At 32.5% G+C, this 10,203-nt stretch overlaps 1 long non-coding RNA gene across 2 annotated transcripts; it reads left to right on the plus strand.

Annotated features, from left to right (window-relative positions):
• The first annotated feature begins 1,447 nt into the window (after positions 1-1,447).
• On the plus strand, positions 1,448-3,836 carry LOC145971224 (uncharacterized). Of its 2 annotated transcripts, XR_014438811.1 has the most exons (4): positions 1,448-1,573; positions 1,742-1,892; positions 1,960-2,147; positions 2,772-3,836. It is a non-coding gene; the product is annotated as an uncharacterized LOC145971224 (long non-coding RNA). The 2 variants fall into 2 exon arrangements; XR_014438810.1 differs by having other exon boundaries at positions 1,742-2,147.
• Positions 3,837-10,203: the final 6,367 nt, after the last annotated feature.

Below are 10,203 nucleotides of genomic sequence, written 5' to 3' on the forward strand. Positions count from 1 at the left end.
TAAATTTTGGTTATTACCGCATCTTCTTCACAGAAGATACACTCAAAATAAGTTTTCTCCGGCCACAGTTTAAAACATTTAAAATGCTTTATTATCAGATCATTTCAAAGTTATTGGAATTGCACAAATTTCGATGTATTTATCTTCAATGCATTTTATTAATACATATACATCGATAAAGATAATGAAATAATTAAACAGTTGATTTCAAATGGATAAAAAATGAAAATCTGACATGATTGAATCAAATCAAGTCTTATTATATATTTAATTAATCTTTTAAAAATAATTTATTTTATATTTCTTGAGAAATTTTCTCAAGAAAGCATTAGTTTAGAAAGTCGCAACAGGTTATTGTATAAAATTTTTGTGTAATATTACTTATATATCGATTTTTTCTCTTAAAAATTTCGAGAAAATTGTAAAGAAATTTACAATTAAAAAAAGATGTCGCAAATGTACGTAAATATAATATTGTTTTATAATATTTCTTCAAGATGTGATGTTTATTTGAACAAACGTTTTTCTTTTTAGTAAAAAAAAATACAATATAGAATAATATAAAAAGAAATTATACAATTATGTTAATATATATATAAATTTATAGTCATTACAAAAATCCATTTTATTGCATAAATTTTTTAAACAGATGATATAATAAAACTTGAATTTGCGATATGTATGTGAATAGAATAATCATATAGATAACTCAGATTCTCTTGTTACTAATCAATATTAATATATTGCTAGTCATCGAAGGATTTATTGTTTGTTATTTACACAATATGTGTTTCGATTAATGGATATTTGCCGTCGCAGTGATATTTGCAAAGCAAACATGGATTGTCGTTTTAACAGTATCAGCCATACATTGTGGTTTCTGTATCAAAGATACTAGTAGATGTAAATAATTTTTTTGTACGCGAAAGAATACATATTTATCAATATGTTAAGAAACAAGAGATACAATATTTATACATTTAATATGACTGATAAAAACAATATCATTACGAACGCGAATATGTAAATAAAATTAATTATAAGATAAAAATTAAATGCGTAAATAATTTTTTTCTTCATAAAATCTAAATATAATTTAAATATAATTTAATTAAACATAAAAAATAATTTTGTACAAATTACATCTAATTTCGTTATATATATACGCATATATGTAATATAGATTATATGACAGAAAGAAAAAAGAAAGATATATATAATTAATATACTATAATAATAGTTTAGATATCACACATTTACGTATTTATATAAATGACATGCAAATATCATAATATAAAAATATATTGTGTATAATGTTCATATTATTGAGCAAAGAGAGAAACACGGAACTGATATATTGCAATGATCATTTACGCGAAGTTATGTACCAAGAAGCAACCGGAGAATTTGGCAAATGCCACTGCTTTCTTATGTTTCCGTTAAGAAACCCTGGCACATTCTATAACATGACATAGATATAGTTTCTGAAACGTCTTCTACGCGCGGGTATCCACATTGAATTTAGCGAAATCCAAGAAATTTATCATCCGTAAACCTTTGGACATAGATATTTGTAAGTTGGACAAATACAATAATGCAATATTACTCGTAAATATGAGTGTGTAAATTATATATTTGATACGCAATGAATGCACAAAAATGTGAAGAATATAAAATTTATTTTTATGCAATGAATGCATAAAAATAAATTTCATATTCTTCACACATCATTTATTTTTAGAAAATTATGGATGTAAATCTGTGAAAAAAAGAAATGCGAGATGTAGCTGTCAGCACAAAATCCAATAAACGTTTAAGCTTCTCCTTTATTTGTAAAACATTTCCGATGAGTGCCAACGTAATTTGCATGTTATTAAAGGACGGTTTTACTAGTTGCGTGCAAAATTCGAGAAATGCATGTTTACGTGACACTGAATAACGCGTTTTCGCATTACATAGGCAGACGGATATGCATATACGTAAAACGGCTCGAAGAAAAATGCTGTTAAAGAAGTTTTATGTAACTCTGTGAGAAATTCTATTTGGAAGATTAATGTTCCACAAATCTTGATGGATACAACTCTTTCTTGGATAAGACCATCTCTTAGGAATTATGGAAAAGTGAAATCATATAAGAATGTGTATGTGTAGGTATATGTGTGTAAACGAAAAAATTATTTTGAGAAATTTGGTAGTGTTTTATACCCCGCACACAAGTCATACAAAAAATATATATAATTTTATACTACACTTTATATGTGTGTGTGTAATATATATTCTGTTATTAAAATTACTATAACGTTCAATCAAAATTATTAAATATAATTTATCGTTATTGATAATCATTACTTCACATGGTATTATTATTATAAAATAATTTATTTGCGGGTTTTTTATTAGATAAATGCAAACCCTTTTTTTATAATTTAAAATAGCCGCTATCGCTTTAAATCAATAAATATATTTGGAATGAAACTATTGGCCCGAAATGAATTATACTTTTCATTTCGCTGCTAGCTATCACCGATAGAATTAGGTTATCAGAATGGCTTCGTATGATATCGTATGCGTGTTTTACCGAGATCTACAGATATCCACTTGCGTTCAGCATAGATCAGACAAATAGATATTTAGTTCCCTGATGAAAGTCCAATAGCTATAAAATTTATTGTGGGATGGCGACTATTTTTAAATATTAAAATCGTAGCTTTCCAACGTAAATGATATACGATGCCGACATGTATCAAATATTCATTATCATTCCGCTTCAGTTGTAGATGTATCAACAACAAGATAACCGAGAGTAAATGTACAAACCGGCTATACGACGCCCGGTGCGATCAAGATTACCGTAGAATCCTCGACGTAGCACGAAGAACAATAATTCACCTCGAAAGTGGCTGCCTAAAAAAATAATCTCCACAGCTTGTCCTTACTCGGGCTCGTAAATCAGCGCGCACGATTGTGTTCTGCATAGTGGGTCACGGAAGTCTACGAGCTCTACAAATCAAGGAAAAAGAAATAAAGCCGTCCGGTTCTCTTCTAATAACTTCGTAGGGTCGTATTTTTGCATGCATGCGCGGGCGGATTTTGCGCGAATGCATTCGTGAATCTTTCGAATGTGTTCCTCGTAAAACGCAGGGGGGCCGAGCGGATCGTGGCGAGCGTTGCAAATGAATCGTTAAAGCCGAATGTCAGGAAAGCGCGTCAGAGGAAGCGCGCGAGGAAATCGATGCTCGAGTAAATGATTTCCCGTACGCCCGTAAACGTCCGCGCCTTTCGTATATAGGCGAAGATAAGCAACATAAATCTTCGAGATGCGCGTGTGTGCAACGTACATATGCACGTGAATGGCGCGCGAAGGGTGGTTTATACGCGCGTGTGAGCGCCCTCGGACGCACGCTGGTACGCCCGCTCGTCGAGTACTCGAATGATGGCCGTACGTACAGCTTTTGCACCTTTAATATTGCACGCGTCAGTGTTGAAGTATTTACGGCCACGGGCGTATAAAAGCACCGGGGTTCGGTCCTTGAACTCCCTTTTGCAGCAGCTCTTCCGTCGAGAGATTCAGCCGTCCCGCGCTGATGCTCGCTGCAACCCCCTCCCCTCCACACTCGGCACACGATACTCTTATTACTGAGTATCGCTGTGGCATTGCCGTAGATCACGGCGAAAAATTTCCTACCTAGAGCGAAATCCAATACGCACAGACATTCGATTGAAAGATTTTTCAAACGTATATGTATTATATCTACATGAAGCATATGCATCAAAATATTATTTTGACAGTTAAGTGCACATAGAAAATATCTGAATAAATTTTAATAGAAATTCCAAGGAGAAACATAGTAAGTAAAACAGTATTAAATACTGCAACATTATTAAATATAAAATAAATTATATACTTATATTGTAGAAATTTTTTTTATTCATTTTTATGATTAAGCCACGCAAAAAAAAGGACATTCTTGTTTTGAAAATATCTTTAGTTTTAACATGGAAATCTTGAAATGAGATTATGTTGCGTTAATTAAAGAAAAATATAATTGCTTCAATAATTGCTTGCTTGAATGAAGCCATTTTATATAGTTCAATCAAGAAAAATATATTCTTGTGATTTAAGATTTAATTTTCTTGAATGGAAAGGAAACAATGTTAGATAGAAAATAATTTTTAAATCAAAGATTATAATTTTCTTATAAAGTAGAATTAAATAATTATATATTCTTGAGATGATAATTACAATATTGAAATAAGACTAGAATATTGTTGAAATTTAAAATTATTTTTTAAATTCTTCTCTGAGAAGATTATAGATTGTGCAAATACAAAACAATGAACGCGTTATTTTAAATATATAAATTTTGATTTGACACTTCTCTTTTTGTGTATGATTTACCATTCATCGGTGGACATGCGGTAATTGCAATTTTTTATACTGTCGGTTTATTATTCGCACAAAGCGCGACAATGTCATCGAATGCTAAAATATATGCTGAAACGCAATTTTGAACGGATGCGAGGTGGAACGACGTAGCGAGAATTGACATAAACATTAATTGTACAAGATTACATGTAAATACGCGCGACAGCGAGCGGCGAAGTGAAAGGAGGGTACTGCGGCAGCACGTGCATCCCAAATGGACCATTATTCCATCAGCGACACAAACTGTTAGCTAACTCGGTCAAGCGAAGTGACCGTGGACTCTCCTTTCGGAGACAAGTTGTGGATGGCGGGACGATGCTAAGCGGGGTCAAACTAACGGCCGGCGGTGAAGCGGTTTAATTTTTACGGGCGGTTGCCAGAAATAATCTTTCGCTCGGCTTGGCAGAACTGATTGTTTGATCTCGACAAACTTCGCCTGTTCACCGGCGATTTGACCATTGTTTCTCCCATGAGTTACTCGGACTTCAGAAATTAGGCTGTTGTTCAACGGACTGTCCTTCGCGATCGGCATACGAAATCTACTACGGATTTAACTTTGTTTATAATATAATTATTGCATGAATATGCCATACACTTAGAAAGATAAATGTCCAAGGATCTAATTTATTTAAATGTGAGAATCATTCTTTTGAAAGATTTTTCCGAAATAATTAATATTATTTTAATATTGTTATTACATTTGCAGCCAAAATAAATACTTGTAATTAGACTGTCATTAACTTTTTAGTATATCTTCCGTAGACAAAGTGCAGAAGAAGTGAGAGAGAGTTCTCATTCGTCATTCGGCGCTTTGATATGTATGCATATAAATAATAACGTGCAAACGATGCAAACTTAGATGCAACATTTTCCCCTTTTCCGCGCTGATGAGTCCGCTTAATTGCGCTCATACTGTCACAAAATGCCGAATTGACGGTAATTGCTACTTAAACTTCGCATTGGGCGTATGCAACCGAGATATTCAAAATTTACATCTATTTCACGCTGGCTTTCGCGAACGCACGTAGCATAATGTAACTGCGGCCGTTGAAACCGCGAGTTGCGCGAACACACAAGGAGCGAAAACCTTTCCCGCTTCGAATATCGTAGGGAATCGCGGGAAAACGAAGAGGAAGACAGTTCTGGGAGCGGGCGAGACGGTAGGTGACGGCGAGGTACGGTACGAAGGGAAGATACGACCGTTAATATGGAAGACAGGATGAAGGAGACGCGGCAGGATGTGCTCGAGGCGCATTTCACACAAAGTTCCTCGGAGTAGGTACAAGTTTTAGCCCGAACAACCCGCTCCTCACTGCTACGCTCCTTAATAGATACGTACTTCGCGGGACACACCTACCGTCAGCCAGCCACCTCGTCCCTCCCGTACTTGCTTTCCATCCTTAATGCCCTCTATCAGGTCCTTTAGGATTAAGCTACCCTTGGGAGCTCCGAGTGCAGAAGCCATCGAGGTCACCGAAGAACGGACGGAGGCTAAGTATGACTCGCCGTTCAAGTCTTTCGGATAATAGCGCTCTTGGACTATCCGATGCATCGAAGGATCACAGTACCCAGATGCTCTTCCTTACTGCTAGTTTAATGTACGCTGCTCTCCACGCAATTTACCGATTTATAAATATTATGCATGATGAATGCAATGCGTGCAAAATATGTAGAAGAGAAATCTTATGTATGTATATGCTATTAATTATATACAGCTTTTTTATAAATTTTATAATCTTTCTACTCTCGATAAAATCTTCATCTTACAGGGAACTTAACAAGCCAAAAAAAAGTAACAGATTAACAAAATTATCGATTTTTCAGATGTCATTAATGTAAATTATGGAAAGTTGTATTTCTGTTTTCCAAATTTTTTAATATTTTAGAAAATATGATCCAGAATAATAACAAATTTTATAAAAAAAACATTACTTTTGGATTTTACCCAATATTTTGTGGAATATTTGATATATTACGATGCGATACAATTTTCTTATGATTAACTTTTCTCGACAATGCGTTTCCGTTTTCAAAGTAATTTTCTATGGTGAGTTTTAATGATTGTGCATTGTCCGTAAAAGCAGGGGAAGAAGATAAAATCACGCTGCGTCTAAGACCAAAGGGTTTTTTAATAAGCGGCTGACACCCTTCCGGCGCGATCCGCTTACCAACCCTTTCTTCGTCGGATAGAGACAAATATTCAGCGAAGGGAAAAAATAACGTGGCGGCAGTAGGGTCGCGCCGTCGAGTCTCATCCATTCTTTGGACTGTGATAAATGCATCTGGTTAATAAAAAAAAACGACGCTCTTGTGTAAAAGAGGAAACCCAAAAGAAACCTGAGATCAATTTGTAGCTCTTGTTTGACTAACGTTATTATATTTTTAATTTTAAATACAACCTATATGGTTCAATACAAACTATGTATGTTTTCTTAATATTTAATTTTTAATTATTTGATTTCACTTTAATAATTTATCTCTTAATAATCTTGTGGCATAAATATAAACAATGCTTATTACTGTTTATAAACTTTATTAAAGTTTTTTTCGTTTTCTTTCTTTCTCTCTTTTTCCCTCCCCTTCCTCTCTCTCTCTCTCTCTCTTGCTCTTGCTCTTGCTCTCTCTCTGACGTCAAGCTTGTCAATGCCTCCTACCGCTTGAAGATATAAATAGTTAACATGATCTGTTTGCAATATAAATAACTTGTTTGTAAAAAATAATTTAGATAAAGAATTAAAATGTATTTATAAAAAAAATTTAGAATATTTATTTTATAATGAGATTTTATTAAAAAGAAGGAATTAGAATGCTAAAAAGACTAACCCCACCAAGTTGGCAAGATAAAGATTATGCAGGAAATTATTCAGAATAATTAAAATGCAGATGCGTCGCACAAATCTTCCAGATTTTTCGGTGCGTTAAGGAGGGTAGTTCAGCCCTCTTTCTTTATTTCTTTTTTCGCAAAAGAAGCAGTGGAGTTGAAGTCAATTCTATCCAAAGAATATATAAATATATATATATATATATATATATATATATATATATATATATATATATAATATGAAGGAGCAAACGAATGAATGAATGAAGGGATGAAATATACTCTGAATAAGAAATGAGAAGAATATTTAAACGTCCTACTACGATATATTTCCGTTTTCTCTGATTCATTTATTGATATTAAATGTACGAAATAAACCTTAAAAAATTCTTTCGCATCTTGAATCATTGTACATAATTGCATAATGCATATGATATAGTATTGAATAAATAAGATTTTTGCATTGATTTTATTTTATTAGTTAAACTTATTTAAATATTTTAATTATAATAATTATAAAATATTATCAACATTACTTTAAATTAAATAGTTTTTTTTGTATGATAATAATTTATACCTAGATAGAAAAAAGTCTTAATGTGTTTTACTAATGTAATTACAAATATCTATTTTGTTTTAATTCTATATATCAACTGACACTTTCGAAATTGAAAACACATAGAATTAAAAACATATATAGAGAGATTTATATATTTATCTATATGTAAAATTATGATATATTCAATAATATATTCGTAAATACTTTAATTGTGCACAAATAATGAACATTCTTTAAAAATAGTAATATATATAGTATATAATCCTTACTAGTAAGCATTCATACACACACATACATACATATGATGATATATACAGATATATAATCAATATTTAAATAGTTGAAATATGCAACGTAAATTTTTAGAAGTTAATTTCTGTGCTGTCTTTAAAAACCTCAAGTCCTTAGAGAGGAAATGATCGATTTGATTCAATCTCAACTTTATAATTATCTTAATCGCTCTTTAGCGAGCTTTAAAATGAACGCAAATATCTACAAATGATACCACGGATACGAAAAAAATAACTTTAGCCCAAAATATAATCGTACCGAGTTCCGATCCAACGAATTGATAGTTAATTACCAGGAAACCGGGGTGGCTTGGATAACGGATGGGACAAGCCGTCGCTGTAATTCACGAGGAACGGATTTTCGTGTTCCTTTATACGGGACGTAACGCGAGACGAGCGACATCGAGGGCCGCACCCTTCCTGAATCCTTAACCCGCCGGAACTGAATATTTAACCTATCCCGACGAACATAGAAAGAGAAGACGAATAAGGATGAATAAAGAGAGAAGAGGGAGAGAAAGAGAGACAGATATCCCATCAAAGCGGATAGATCCGTGTTCACTTTAACAGGTCCGTCAATTCCTATCCTACAGAAACGCCATCATCGCCTCTCTTTTCTTACTCCTTGATAAATATTCGGTCAGTTTTACTAGAGCAAGAACATCATAAGAAAATAAACATGTGAAGCAAAATCGGAGAGTTACGTAAATGTTCAATCTGTAAAGAACTACATTTAGCAATTAATTAATACTAAATACTTTACGTAAAGAGAAGCTATATGTGTATCAGTAATATTTTATGTAAAAGATAAACACAATTTTGTGCATGTGAACATCACTAACAAAACAAAATAATTAAGAAATTAATCAAAAAATTTTTTGAGAGATTAAAAACATGTCTAACTAATAATGATAAATAGTAACGAATATTATTATATTTTTTAACAATCAATACATTTTGTAGTAAATGGTATTGAAATTAAAACGAAATATATTACAAATATATGTATATAAGCAGCGCTCGCTTAGATATGTCAATGAAAGTAATGTTTAAGATCTGGAAGAAGTTCTGCGGAATGCATGAAGCAAAATGTCAGTTCGCTTCATCTTGATCCCTCTCCCATTTCTCTGCTCTTCTTCCATCGGCTGACATCTCGCCGTTTCTCATCATCCATCAGCAGAGCCCACTCAAGTTGCAACAACTGTAATTAATTTTCTTTTAATTCTCAAGATTAATGGATCGACGCAGTCCACTTCGTTGGCATCGAGCGGAACCCGCGCTTTATGGTGTTTACGGATCTATTTAGAAATTTCCTGACCGTTAGGCACTCGGCCAAATAAGCATGGTCATCAATAAACCAAATAGCGTAGTGTGTACTGAAACTTGGAAAAATCAATAGACAATAAGAGGGAACATTATAGGTCAATAAAGTGCGATCAGTTCGCAAATATCTCTCGTTATTTTTTTCTGATTTCTTACGCTTAATGAAACAATTTTTTTTATAAAAATAATGACTATAAATACTGTGCAAATACAATATATTTTAATGAGTATCAAGATAGTTTTATTAAATTGACAGATGGTATTGAATTTTTCGAAATATTTCAAGAATGAAATAAAAGAATGTATACGGATCAGAAAACAAATATTACAATACATCCGACAGATATTACAAAAATAATGGTGTACAATTGATGTTAAGGAATAATGTAAAATAATATCGTCCCAGCTGTCACATGTAATTTATTCTGAAAATAATCATAATTTGTTGCTATGAGAAATTTCTTCGCGTGCTATTCTAAAATTGAATTTTAGTCTTTAAATAAAACGTGTGAAGTCAATTACTGCAAAATTTACTGTTACTTCTTTTTAGGTGACTAATTATTGATATGTCTTGTACGTTATTTCGTATAAATATGAGAATACATATGAGAATTTGTCATTGAGGAAAAATGACGTTATATTTGACAATTCAAATATTGAAGGACTTTTATTCATTCGATATTACTATTTTTGAATAAAAAGAATTGTAATGTATATTTCGATAATCAAGAGGAAGATTCTTAGTTTTATTAACGTCAAATAGAATTATTTTCCCGGAAATGAT

This window comes from Camponotus vicinus, unplaced genomic scaffold, assembly GCF_025532165.1.
Source record: "Camponotus vicinus isolate PSW18456_S1 unplaced genomic scaffold, iyCamVici1.0 SCAF_1, whole genome shotgun sequence".
Taxonomy (NCBI): domain Eukaryota; kingdom Metazoa; phylum Arthropoda; class Insecta; order Hymenoptera; family Formicidae; genus Camponotus; species Camponotus vicinus.